Genomic DNA, 12958 nt, shown 5'->3' on the forward strand with positions numbered 1-12958 from the left:
GGAGTCAGATGTTCTTCTCAGTATAAGTATAGTTAGAGATGTCATGAACACATATTTATCAGTCATTTTTTGGAATTATTGATAAAATACTTTTTATAAAACTTCATAGATTTAGTTATTAGATATTTCCTCTGTACAAATGTATGACATTTGCTTTGCAATATCTCTTAATTCGTACAGTAAAAATGTCTGATTTTCTGTATGGGTGGAGTCAACGATGCCTTGATTACATATACATCAGTCATTGTCTGGAATTACTGAGAAAAACATTTTTATAGCGCATAAAAAATTTCAGAATTCTGCCATTTGAAGATACAAATTCAGTTCAGTTTTTGCTTAGTAAAATATGTTAATTAACTGTCAGTCAGGTATTATTAATTTCCAGCAACCCTCAAATCAGACACTTCACACACACATATTTTCTCTTTAACTCAGGTAACATTTTTTATACTTAATGTGAATATAATTCATTTAATCTTATTTCCATTATGCAATATGTATACTTTGTTGGAATCTTATTTTGAAAACCAGATGTTCGTCTGTAGAAAACCGAAAGATGTCTCTCATTAATCTTTCCGCTAACTTTGCAAAGTCCTTCGTTCGCTCCCGATCTGTGCCGTTTGAACGCGTTTACCGTAGGTTTTAGCGTATAGGCGCACTAAAATGTAAGTGTCTGCTGAGTTGACCACGGAGATCTGAGTGTCTGCTGACTTGACCGCAGTTCTCTCACATTTACTTTAAAATGAACACTTACACATAAAAGTTTACTAGATTATGGATCAAAAAATGAGGTCAACACACATCTCTCACTCTAGCTCTGCTGATGACTGGAGTCTCTGTCGTTCTGGAGAGCAATCAATGTTTAGTTCCTTTATAGTTTGTGTGTGGACTTCACAATATTTAAGAAACAATAATAAGAAAAGTCCTCCGTTTTGTGTCCGCCCTCCTCAAAGCCGCTAACTGACTTCAGGCGTCCGCTCAGTAGGTCTGGTAACGCCGCCAAAATAAAAACATTTTAATAGTTTGTCAACTAAAGTGTGCGTCACATCCTATTACGTCGCTGTCAAGCGCTTTTCCCTGCTGATGGCTAATTAGGATTTGCAGACCCCCGCCCTCGGTAAACTATTGTAAGCTATTATGGTGAGCACATTAAGAGCTCTCTAGGAAGCAGTGGTCCTGTGTATGTGTTTGGTGCTTTTATTGTGGAGGGTGAGACGGAAGAAGAATAAGAGGTTCTGGTGAAGTGTGGGAGAATTGAATAAAGTTGCTGCCATCTTGGCGCCGATTACGGAGCCCCATGTTTATTATTTTATTATTTTAAAGTATAGGTGAAACATTAACCCTCGGTTACAGTATCAATGGATACATCCAAAAAAAGAAAAGTCACAATGCTGGTTTACCTGTATGCTTGAAATATGGCGAGAAATTGGCAAACAATAAAAAATGTAATGTTGAAAGTCACTTCCAGAACAAGCACACAGCATTTGCTGAAAAGTATCAAGCTGGAGATGAGCAAAAAAGAGCGATTTCTCAACTGCTGCAGCAAACTGAGCAAGTTTTTTTCTCCTCTTCATAAGAGTTTTGATATTGTTATTACAGATAAAATAGCAAAAAAATAGGGCAAAATGGCTCTTTGGCTAGTAAAGTTTGCCGACCCCTGGGTTAGGGCTAAATAACAAACCCTTCCAAACTGAAAACGGATAACATGAACACCATGTCAGACTAAAAGCTCCTTTTCACAGTCTGAGATGAAAGTTGACATTTGAAAGAAACATGGTAAAACATTTGATTGACAATCCTAAATGGTTGTACACCGATACGTCCATGGATTGTATATACAAAACGGATGTACTGTACTAAAAATGACGTCGCCCATTGGTTTGTGTACTGTCGTTTTTAAGTTTTAAGTTTGTCATTGCGGCTGCCACCATCTTGGTTAATGGTCGTCGCCATCTTGTCTTTTTGCAACCGGAAGTGACACAAGAGGGTGGAGCGAAGTACAACTGAATGCTGAATAAGGCAATTCTAAAATTTCACCATCATAGGGTGAAAACACTATAAATCTTCAAGTTATAAGATGACTCTCTTATTTAACAAATGCAGCACCTTTCAGTGTAAAGCAGTTCAATCATTGTCTACGTTTGATATGTTGACTCATAAACAAGCAGTGATAAAAAGCCCAATTAAAACCATGCTAAGCAACCATCATTAGATTCTGCTCTCATGTACTATCCACACTGCTTTGAATTACGCACACGTTACAGGTCATGAATCTTCTGCCCTATGTACTTTATATGTGAGTAACACAGTTCTCTCCCTCAGTTCATTCTACATGCCGGCCTCTATGTTAATTGATGTGAGCTTCTTTCCCGCTCATTGCTCTGGGGCTTCCGTTGTTTGCGAAAAACTAGCAGGGGTCAATTTAATGATGCTAATTTCAGTTTCAGAAACTTCACGAGAGGGAGAAGGCTGCAAAACTTTCGCCGCTGCTAACTTTCAGCAACGGAGTCTAATCAAGAACGAACTGGATCCAATTTAAAGTCAAAAATAGTAATTTAATAAAAAAGATAGCAGATACAACTGCAACCACAAAGGTAACAATGCAAACTGATGCTAACAAATGCAACCTAATGTTTTACAAATGCAATCTGAAATACACCATGCATGGTAATATTCTCGAGAAATGAGTCCACGTGCAACTCCACTCACAGGTCCGATCTGGCCGGGTTCTGAAAAACAGATCTGCCGTGAACTCAAGCATGCTCTCTCAAACATTCTTTTTATGTTCTTTGATGGTCGGAAAGCGTCCGAAACCTGTCGCAAAACACAAAGGCCGTCATCCGGGGTCAGTGATTGGTTTCCGATTGATCTGACCCCTCCTTCATCGATCCGCTGGTCATCTCTGTGGCCAGGCTCCCTCTGACGTCACCTCTGACCTGCGGCCGCATGGTCTTACCCAGGAGTCCTCTCCTGTTGTCTGATGGCAGTCTCTGCTTCTCATCAGTTGTCTCAGCTTCTCCTCCCCTGTCTCTGAAAAGCCTCGCCTTGAATAATCCCTAACTTTCCCTGAAGGCTATTCTTCACAGTGTTTAAATCCTCCAGTGATTATACTTTCATGATTTCAATACATTCAATGTGTCAATATACTGTAACATATAATATCCTTCATGTAAACATATTACAAACATATAATTCATTCTTTAGTAAATATATTGTTACTCCTTAACATATTTTACATTTTATTATTGTGACACTTCTATTCACCACTAAGGGTGCTATAAATTCTACTACTAATACTTCTTAATACTGTAATTCTTCACAACACCTACAAATACACTGAGTGCAGATACATGAATACCCGCATGACGGGATGCGGCGGCATTAACGAACAATGCAGAAAGTCAAAATCAATTCAGCTAAAACACGCATTCCGCCACACACTCAAGAGTACAGGCCATTCAAATATTATTCATATCAGAGGGAACAATACTACCTGAGGAATACGTGAAATACACAGTCCTGAGGCACTTTTTTGAAGAAAATCTTTGAAACTATGTATACTTTCACAAAATCCACTTTTGGCCTTCTCTTAGCCTGAAACGTCTTTTGAGGGCATAAAAAATGAAAACTGCATCTTTAGGCAGTAAGGTGCTGAAAACAGCAGATATTGATGAAAATGTCATGAAACTGTGAAATACACAGTCCTGAGGCACTTTTTTGAAGAAAATCTTTGAAACTATGTATACTTTCACAAAATCCACTTTTGGCCTTCTCTTAGCCTGAAACGTCTTTTGAGGGCATAAAAAATGAAAACTGCATCTTTAGGCAGTAAGGTGCTGAAAACAGCAGATATTGATGAAAATGTCATGAAACTGTGAAATACACAGTCCTGAGGCACTTTTTTGAAGAAAATCTTTGAAACTATGTATACTTTCACAAAATCCACTTTTGGCCTTCTCTTAGCCTGAAACGTCTTTTGAGGGCATAAAAAATGAAAACTGCATCTTTAGGCAGTAAGGTGCTGAAAACAGCAGATATTGATGAAAATGTCATGAAACTGTGAAATACACAGTCCTGAGGCACTTTTTTGAAGAAAATCTTTGAAACTATGTATACTTTCACAAAATCCACTTTTGGCCTTCTCTTAGCCTGAATCGTCTTTTGAGGGCATACAAAATGAAAACTGCATCTTTAGGCAGTAAGGTGCTGAAAACAGCAGATATTGATGAAAATGTCATGAAACTGTGAAATACACAGTCCTGAGGCACTTTTTTGAAGAAAATCTTTGAAACTATGTATACTTTCACAAAATCCACTTTTGGCCTTCTCTTGGCCTGAAACGTCTTTTGAGGGCATAAAAAATGAAAACTGCATCTTTAGGCAGTAAGGTGCTGAAAACAGCAGATATTGATGAAAATGTCATGAAACTGTGAAATACACAGTCCTGAGGCACTTTTTTGAAGAAAATCTTTGAAACTATGTATACTTTCACAAAATCCACTTTTGGCCTTCTCTTAGCCTGAAACGTCTTTTGAGGGCATAAAAAATGAAAACTGCATCTTTAGGCAGTAAGGTGCTGAAAACAGCAGATATTGATGAAAATGTCATGAAACTGTGAAATACACAGTCCTGAGGCACTTTTTTGAAGAAAATCTTTGAAACTATGTATACTTTCACAAAATCCACTTTTGGCCTGCTCTTAGCCTGAAACGTCTTTTGAGGGCATAAAAAATGAAAACTGCATCTTTAGGCAGTAAGGTGCTGAAAACAGCAGATATTGATGAAAATGTCATGAAACTGTGAAATACACAGTCCTGAGGCACTTTTTTGAAGAAAATCTTTGAAACTATGTATACTTTCACAAAATCCACTTTTGGCCTTCTCTTAGCCTGAAACGTCTTTTGAGGGCATAAAAAATGAAAACTGCATCTTTAGGCAGTAAGGTGCTGAAAACAGCAGATATTGATGAAAATGTCATGAAACTGTGAAATACACAGTCCTGAGGCACTTTTTTGAAGATAATCTTTGAAACTATGTATACTTTCACAAAATCCACTTTTGGCCTTCTCTTGGCCTGAAACGTCTTTTGAGGGCATAAAAAATGAAAACTGCATCTTTAGGCAGTAAGGTGCTGAAAACAGCAGATATTGATGAAAATGTCATGAAACTGTGAAATACACAGTCCTGAGGCACTTTTTTGAAGAAAATCTTTGAAACTATGTATACTTTCACAAATCCACTTTTGGCCTTCTCTTAGCCTGAAACGTCTTTTGAGGCATACAAAATGAAAACTGCATCTTTAGGCAGTAAGGTGCTGAAAACAGCAGATATTGATGAAAATGTCATGAAACTGTGAAATACACAGTCCTGAGGCACTTTTTTGAAGAAAATCTTTGAAACTATGTATACTTTCACAAAATCCACTTTTGGCCTTCTCTTAGCCTGAAACGTCTTTTGAGGGCATACAAAATGAAAACTGCATCTTTAGGCAGTAAGGTGCTGAAAACAGCAGATATTGATGAAAATGTCATGAAACTGTGAATACACAGTCCTGAGGCACTTTTTTGAAGAAAATCTTTGAAACTATGTATACTTTCACAAAATCCACTTTTGGCCTTCTCTTAGCCTGAAACGTCTTTTGAGGGCATACAAAATGAAAACTGCATCTTTAGGCAGTAAGGTGCTGAAAACAGCAGATATTGATGAAAATGTCATGAAACTGAAATACACAGTCCTGAGGCACTTTTTTGAAGAAAATCTTTGAAACTATGTATACTTTCACAAAATCCACTTTTGGCCTTCTCTTAGCCTGAAACGTCTTTTGAGGGCATACAAAATGAAAACTGCATCTTTAGGCAGTAAGGTGCTGAAAACAGCAGATATTGATGAAAATGTCATGAAACTGAAATACACAGCCCTGAGGCACTTTTTTGAAGAAAATCTTTGAAACTATGTATACTTTCACAAAATCCACTTTTGGCCTTCTCTTAGCCTGAAACGTCTTTTGAGGGCATAAAAAATGAAAACTGCATCTTTAGGCAGTAAGGTGCTGAAAACAGCAGATATTGATGAAAATTTCATGAAACTGTGAAATACACAGTCCTGAGGCACTTTTTTGAAGAAAATCTTTGAAACTATGTATACTTTCACAAAATCCACTTTTGGCCTTCTCTTAGCCTGAAACGTCTTTTGAGGGCATAAAAAATGAAAACTGCATCTTTAGGCAGTAAGGTGCTGAAAACAGCAGATATTGATGAAAATGTCATGAAACTGTGAAATACACAGTCCTGAGGCACTTTTTTGAAGAAAATCTTTGAAACTATGTATACTTTCACAAAATCCACTTTTGGCCTTCTCTTAGCCTGAAACGTCTTTTGAGGGCATAAAAAATGAAAACTGCATCTTTAGGCAGTAAGGTGCTGAAAACAGCAGATATTGATGAAAATGTCATGAAACTGTGAAATACACAGTCCTGAGGCACTTTTTTGAAGATAATCTTTGAAACTATGTATACTTTCACAAAATCCACTTTTGGCCTTCTCTTAGCCTGAAACGTCTTTTGAGGGCATAAAAAATGAAAACTGCATCTTTAGGCAGTAAGGTGCTGAAAACAGCAGATATTGATGAAAATGTCATGAAACTGTGAAATACACAGTCCTGAGGCACTTTTTTGAAGAAAATCTTTGAAACTATGTATACTTTCACAAAATCCACTTTTGGCCTTCTCTTAGCCTGAAACGTCTTTTGAGGCATAAAAAATGAAAACTGCATCTTTAGGCAGTAAGGTGCTGAAAACAGCAGATATTGATGAAAATGTCATGAAACTGTGAAATACACAGTCCTGAGGCACTTTTTTGAAGAAAATCTTTGAAACTATGTATACTTTCACATAATCCACTTTTGGCCTTCTCTTAGCCTGAAACGTCTTTTGAGGGCATACAAAATGAAAACTGCATCTTTAGGCAGTAAGGTGCTGAAAACAGCAGATATTGATGAAAATGTCATGAAACTGTGAAATACACAGTCCTGAGGCACTTTTTTGAAGAAATCTTTGAAACTATGTATACTTTCACAAAATCCACTTTTGGCCTTCTCTTAGCCTGAAACGTCTTTTGAGGGCATACAAAATGAAAACTGCATCTTTAGGCAGTAAGGTGCTGAAAACAGCAGATATTGATGAAAATGTCATGAAACTGTGAAATACACAGTCCTGAGGCACTTTTTTGAAGAAAATCTTTGAAACTATGTATACTTTCACAAAATCCACTTTTGGCCTTCTCTTAGCCTGAAACGTCTTTTGAGGGCATAAAAAATGAAAACTGCATCTTTAGGCAGTAAGGTGCTGAAAACAGCAGATATTGATGAAAATTTCATGAAACTGTGAAATACACAGTCCTGAGGCACTTTTTTGAAGAAAATCTTTGAAACTATGTATACTTTCACAAAATCCACTTTTGGCCTTCTCTTAGCCTGAAACGTCTTTTGAGGGCATAAAAAATGAAAACTGCATCTTTAGGCAGTAAGGTGCTGAAAACAGCAGATATTGATGAAAATGTCATGAAACTGTGAAATACACAGTCCTGAGGCACTTTTTTGAAGAAAATCTTTGAAACTATGTATACTTTCACAAAATCCACTTTTGGCCTTCTCTTAGCCTGAAACGTCTTTTGAGGGCATAAAAAATGAAAACTGCATCTTTAGGCAGTAAGGTGCTGAAAACAGCAGATATTGATGAAAATGTCATGAAACTGTGAAATACACAGTCCTGAGGCACTTTTTTGAAGAAAATCTTTGAAACTATGTATACTTTCACAAAATCCACTTTTGGCCTTCTCTTAGCCTGAAACGTCTTTTGAGGGCATAAAAAATGAAACTGCATCTTTAGGCAGTAAGGTGCTGAAAACAGCAGATATTGATGAAAATGTCATGAAACTGTGAAATACACAGTCCTGAGGCACTTTTTTGAAGATAATCTTTGAAACTATGTATACTTTCACAAAATCCACTTTTGGCCTTCTCTTAGCCTGAAACGTCTTTTGAGGGCATAAAAAATGAAAACTGCATCTTTAGGCAGTAAGGTGCTGAAAACAGCAGATATTGATGAAAATGTCATGAAACTGTGAAATACACAGTCCTGAGGCACTTTTTTGAAGAAAATCTTTGAAACTATGTATACTTTCACAAAATCCACTTTTGGCCTTCTCTTAGCCTGAAACGTCTTTTGAGGGCATAAAAAATGAAAACTGCATCTTTAGGCAGTAAGGTGCTGAAAACAGCAGATATTGATGAAAATGTCATGAAACTGTGAAATACACAGTCCTGAGGCACTTTTTTGAAGAAAATCTTTGAAACTATGTATACTTTCACAAAATCCACTTTTGGCCTTCTCTTAGCCTGAAACGTCTTTTGAGGGCATACAAAATGAAAACTGCATCTTTAGGCAGTAAGGTGCTGAAAACAGCAGATATTGATGAAAATGTCATGAAACTGTGAAATACACAGTCCTGAGGCACTTTTTTGAAGAAAATCTTTGAAACTATGTATACTTTCACAAAATCCACTTTTGGCCTTCTCTTAGCCTGAAACGTCTTTTGAGGGCATACAAATGAAAACTGCATCTTTAGGCAGTAAGGTGCTGAAAACAGCAGATATTGATGAAAATGTCATGAAACTGTGAAATACACAGTCCTGAGGCACTTTTTTGAAGAAAATCTTTGAAACTATGTATACTTTCACAAAATCCACTTTTGGCCTTCTCTTAGCCTGAAACATCTTTTGAGGGCATAAAAAATGAAAACTGCGTCTTTAGGCAGTAAGGTGCTGAAAACAGCAGATATTGATGAAAATGTCATGAAACTGAAATACACAGTCCTGAGGCACTTTTTTGAAGAAAATCTTTGAAACTATGTATACTTTCACAAAATCCACTTTTGGCCTTCTCTTAGCCTGAAACGTCTTTTGAGGGCATAAAAAATGAAAACTGCATCTTTAGGCAGTAAGGTGCTGAAAACAGCAGATATTGATGAAAATTTCATGAAACTGTGAAATACACAGTCCTGAGGCACTTTTTTGAAGAAAATCTTTGAAACTATGTATACTTTCACAAAATCCACTTTTGGCCTTCTCTTAGCCTGAAACGTCTTTTGAGGGCATAAAAAATGAAAACTGCATCTTTAGGCAGTAAGGTGCTGAAAACAGCAGATATTGATGAAAATGTCATGAAACTGTGAAATACACAGTCCTGAGGCACTTTTTTGAAGAAATCTTTGAAACTATGTATACTTTCACAAAATCCACTTTTGGCCTTCTCTTAGCCTGAAACGTCTTTTGAGGGCATAAAAAATGAAAACTGCATCTTTAGGCAGTAAGGTGCTGAAAACAGCAGATATTGATGAAAATGTCATGAAACTGTGAAATACACAGTCCTGAGGCACTTTTTTGAAGAAAATCTTTGAAACTATGTATACTTTCACAAAATCCACTTTTGGCCTTCTCTTAGCCTGAAACGTCTTTTGAGGGCATAAAAAATGAAAACTGCATCTTTAGGCAGTAAGGTGCTGAAAACAGCAGATATTGATGAAAATGTCATGAAACTGTGAAATACACAGTCCTGAGGCACTTTTTTGAAGAAAATCTTTGAAACTATGTATACTTTCACAAAATCCACTTTTGGCCTTCTCTTAGCCTGAAACGTCTTTTGAGGGCATAAAAAATGAAAACTGCATCTTTAGGCAGTAAGGTGCTGAAAACAGCAGATATTGATGAAAATGTCATGAAACTGTGAAATACACAGTCCTGAGGCACTTTTTGAAGAAAATCTTTGAAACTATGTATACTTTCACAAAATCCACTTTTGGCCTTCTCTTAGCCTGAAACGTCTTTTGAGGGCATAAAAATGAAAACTGCATCTTTAGGCAGTAAGGTGCTGAAAACAGCAGATATTGATGAAAATGTCATGAAACTGTGAAATACACAGTCCTGAGGCACTTTTTTGAAGATAATCTTTGAAACTATGTATACTTTCACAAAATCCACTTTTGGCCTTCTCTTGGCCTGAAACGTCTTTTGAGGGCATAAAAAATGAAAACTGCATCTTTAGGCAGTAAGGTGCTGAAAACAGCAGATATTGATGAAAATGTCATGAAACTGTGAAATACACAGTCCTGAGGCACTTTTTTGAAGAAAATCTTTGAAACTATGTATACTTTCACAAAATCCACTTTTGGCCTTCTCTTAGCCTGAAACGTCTTTTGAGGGCATAAAAAATGAAAACTGCATCTTTAGGCAGTAAGGTGCTGAAAACAGCAGATATTGATGAAAATGTCATGAAACTGTGAAATACACAGTCCTGAGGCACTTTTTTGAAGAAAATCTTTGAAACTATGTATACTTTCACAAAATCCACTTTTGGCCTTCTCTTAGCCTGAAACGTCTTTTGAGGGCATACAAAATGAAAACTGCATCTTTAGGCAGTAAGGTGCTGAAAACAGCAGATATTGATGAAAATGTCATGAAACTGTGAAATACACAGTCCTGAGGCACTTTTTTGAAGAAAATCTTTGAAACTATGTATACTTTCACAAAATCCACTTTTGGCCTTCTCTTAGCCTGAAACGTCTTTTGAGGGCATACAAAATGAAAACTGCATCTTTAGGCAGTAAGGTGCTGAAAACAGCAGATATTGATGAAAATGTCATGAAACTGTGAAATACACAGTCCTGAGGCACTTTTTTGAAGAAAATCTTTGAAACTATGTATACTTTCACAAATCCACTTTTGGCCTTCTCTTAGCCTGAAACATCTTTTGAGGGCATAAAAAATGAAAACTGCATCTTTAGGCAGTAAGGTGCTGAAAACAGCAGATATTGATGAAAATGTCATGAAACTGAAATACACAGTCCTGAGGCACTTTTTTGAAGAAAATCTTTGAAACTATGTATACTTTCACAAAATCCACTTTTGGCCTTCTCTTAGCCTGAAACGTCTTTTGAGGGCATAAAAAATGAAAACTGCATCTTTAGGCAGTAAGGTGCTGAAAACAGCAGATATTGATGAAAATTTCATGAAACTGTGAAATACACAGTCCTGAGGCACTTTTTTGAAGAAAAATCTTTGAAACTATGTATACTTTCACAAAATCCACTTTTGGCCTTCTCTTAGCCTGAAACGTCTTTTGAGGGCATAAAAAATGAAAACTGCATCTTTAGGCAGTAAGGTGCTGAAAACAGCAGATATTGATGAAAATGTCATGAAACTGTGAAATACACAGTCCTGAGGCACTTTTTTGAAGAAAATCTTTGAAACTATGTATACTTTCACAAAATCCACTTTTGGCCTTCTCTTGGCCTGAAACGTCTTTTGAGGGCATAAAAATGAAAACTGCATCTTTAGGCAGTAAGGTGCTGAAAACAGCAGATATTGATGAAAATGTCATGAAACTGTGAAATACACAGTCCTGAGGCACTTTTTTGAAGATAATCTTTGAAACTATGTATACTTTCACAAAATCCACTTTTGGCCTTCTCTTAGCCTGAAACGTCTTTTGAGGGCATAAAAAATGAAAACTGCATCTTTAGGCAGTAAGGTGCTGAAAACAGCAGATATTGATGAAAATGTCATGAAACTGTGAAATACACAGTCCTGAGGCACTTTTTTGAAGAAAATCTTTGAAACTATGTATACTTTCACAAAATCCACTTTTGGCCTTCTCTTAGCCTGAAACGTCTTTTGAGGGCATAAAAAATGAAAACTGCATCTTTAGGCAGTAAGGTGCTGAAAACAGCAGATATTGATGAAAATGTCATGAAACTGTGAAATACACAGTCCTGAGGCACTTTTTTGAAGAAAATCTTTGAAACTATGTATACTTTCACAAAATCCACTTTTGGCCTTCTCTTAGCCTGAAACGTCTTTTGAGGGCATACAAAATGAAAACTGCATCTTTAGGCAGTAAGGTGCTGAAAACAGCAGATATTGATGAAAATGTCATGAAACTGTGAAATACACAGTCCTGAGGCACTTTTTTGAAGAAAATCTTTGAAACTATGTATACTTTCACAAAATCCACTTTTGGCCTTCTCTTAGCCTGAAACGTCTTTTGAGGGCATACAAAATGAAAACTGCATCTTTAGGCAGTAAGGTGCTGAAAACAGCAGATATTGATGAAAATGTCATGAAACTGTGAAATACACAGTCCTGAGGCACTTTTTTGAAGAAAATCTTTGAAACTATGTATACTTTCACAAAATCCACTTTTGGCCTTCTCTTAGCCTGAAACGTCTTTTGAGGGCATAAAAAATGAAAACTGCATCTTTAGGCAGTAAGGTGCTGAAAACAGCAGATATTGATGAAAATTTCATGAAACTGTGAAATACACAGTCCTGAGGCACTTTTTTGAAGAAATCTTTGAAACTATGTATACTTTCACAAAATCCACTTTTGGCCTTCTCTTAGCCTGAAACGTCTTTTGAGGGCATAAAAAATGAAAACTGCATCTTTAGGCAGTAAGGTGCTGAAAACAGCAGATATTGATGAAAATGTCATGAAACTGTGAAATACACAGTCCTGAGGCACTTTTTTGAAGAAAATCTTTGAAACTATGTATACTTTCACAAAATCCACTTTTGGCCTTCTCTTAGCCTGAAACGTCTTTTGAGGGCATAAAAAATGAAAACTGCATCTTTAGGCAGTAAGGTGCTGAAAACAGCAGATATTGATGAAAATGTCATGAAACTGTGAAATACACAGTCCTGAGGCACTTTTTTGAAGAAAATCTTTGAAACTATGTATACTTTCACAAAATCCACTTTTGGCCTTCTCTTAGCCTGAAACGTCTTTTGAGGGCATAAAAAATGAAAACTGCATCTTTAGGCAGTAAGGTGCTGAAAACAGCAGATATTGATGAAAATGTCATGAAACTGTGAAATACACACAGTCCTGAGGCACTTTTTTGAAGATA

This window comes from Pholis gunnellus (genome assembly GCF_910591455.1).
Source record: "Pholis gunnellus genome assembly, chromosome: 23".
Taxonomy (NCBI): Eukaryota; Metazoa; Chordata; class Actinopteri; order Perciformes; family Pholidae; genus Pholis; species Pholis gunnellus.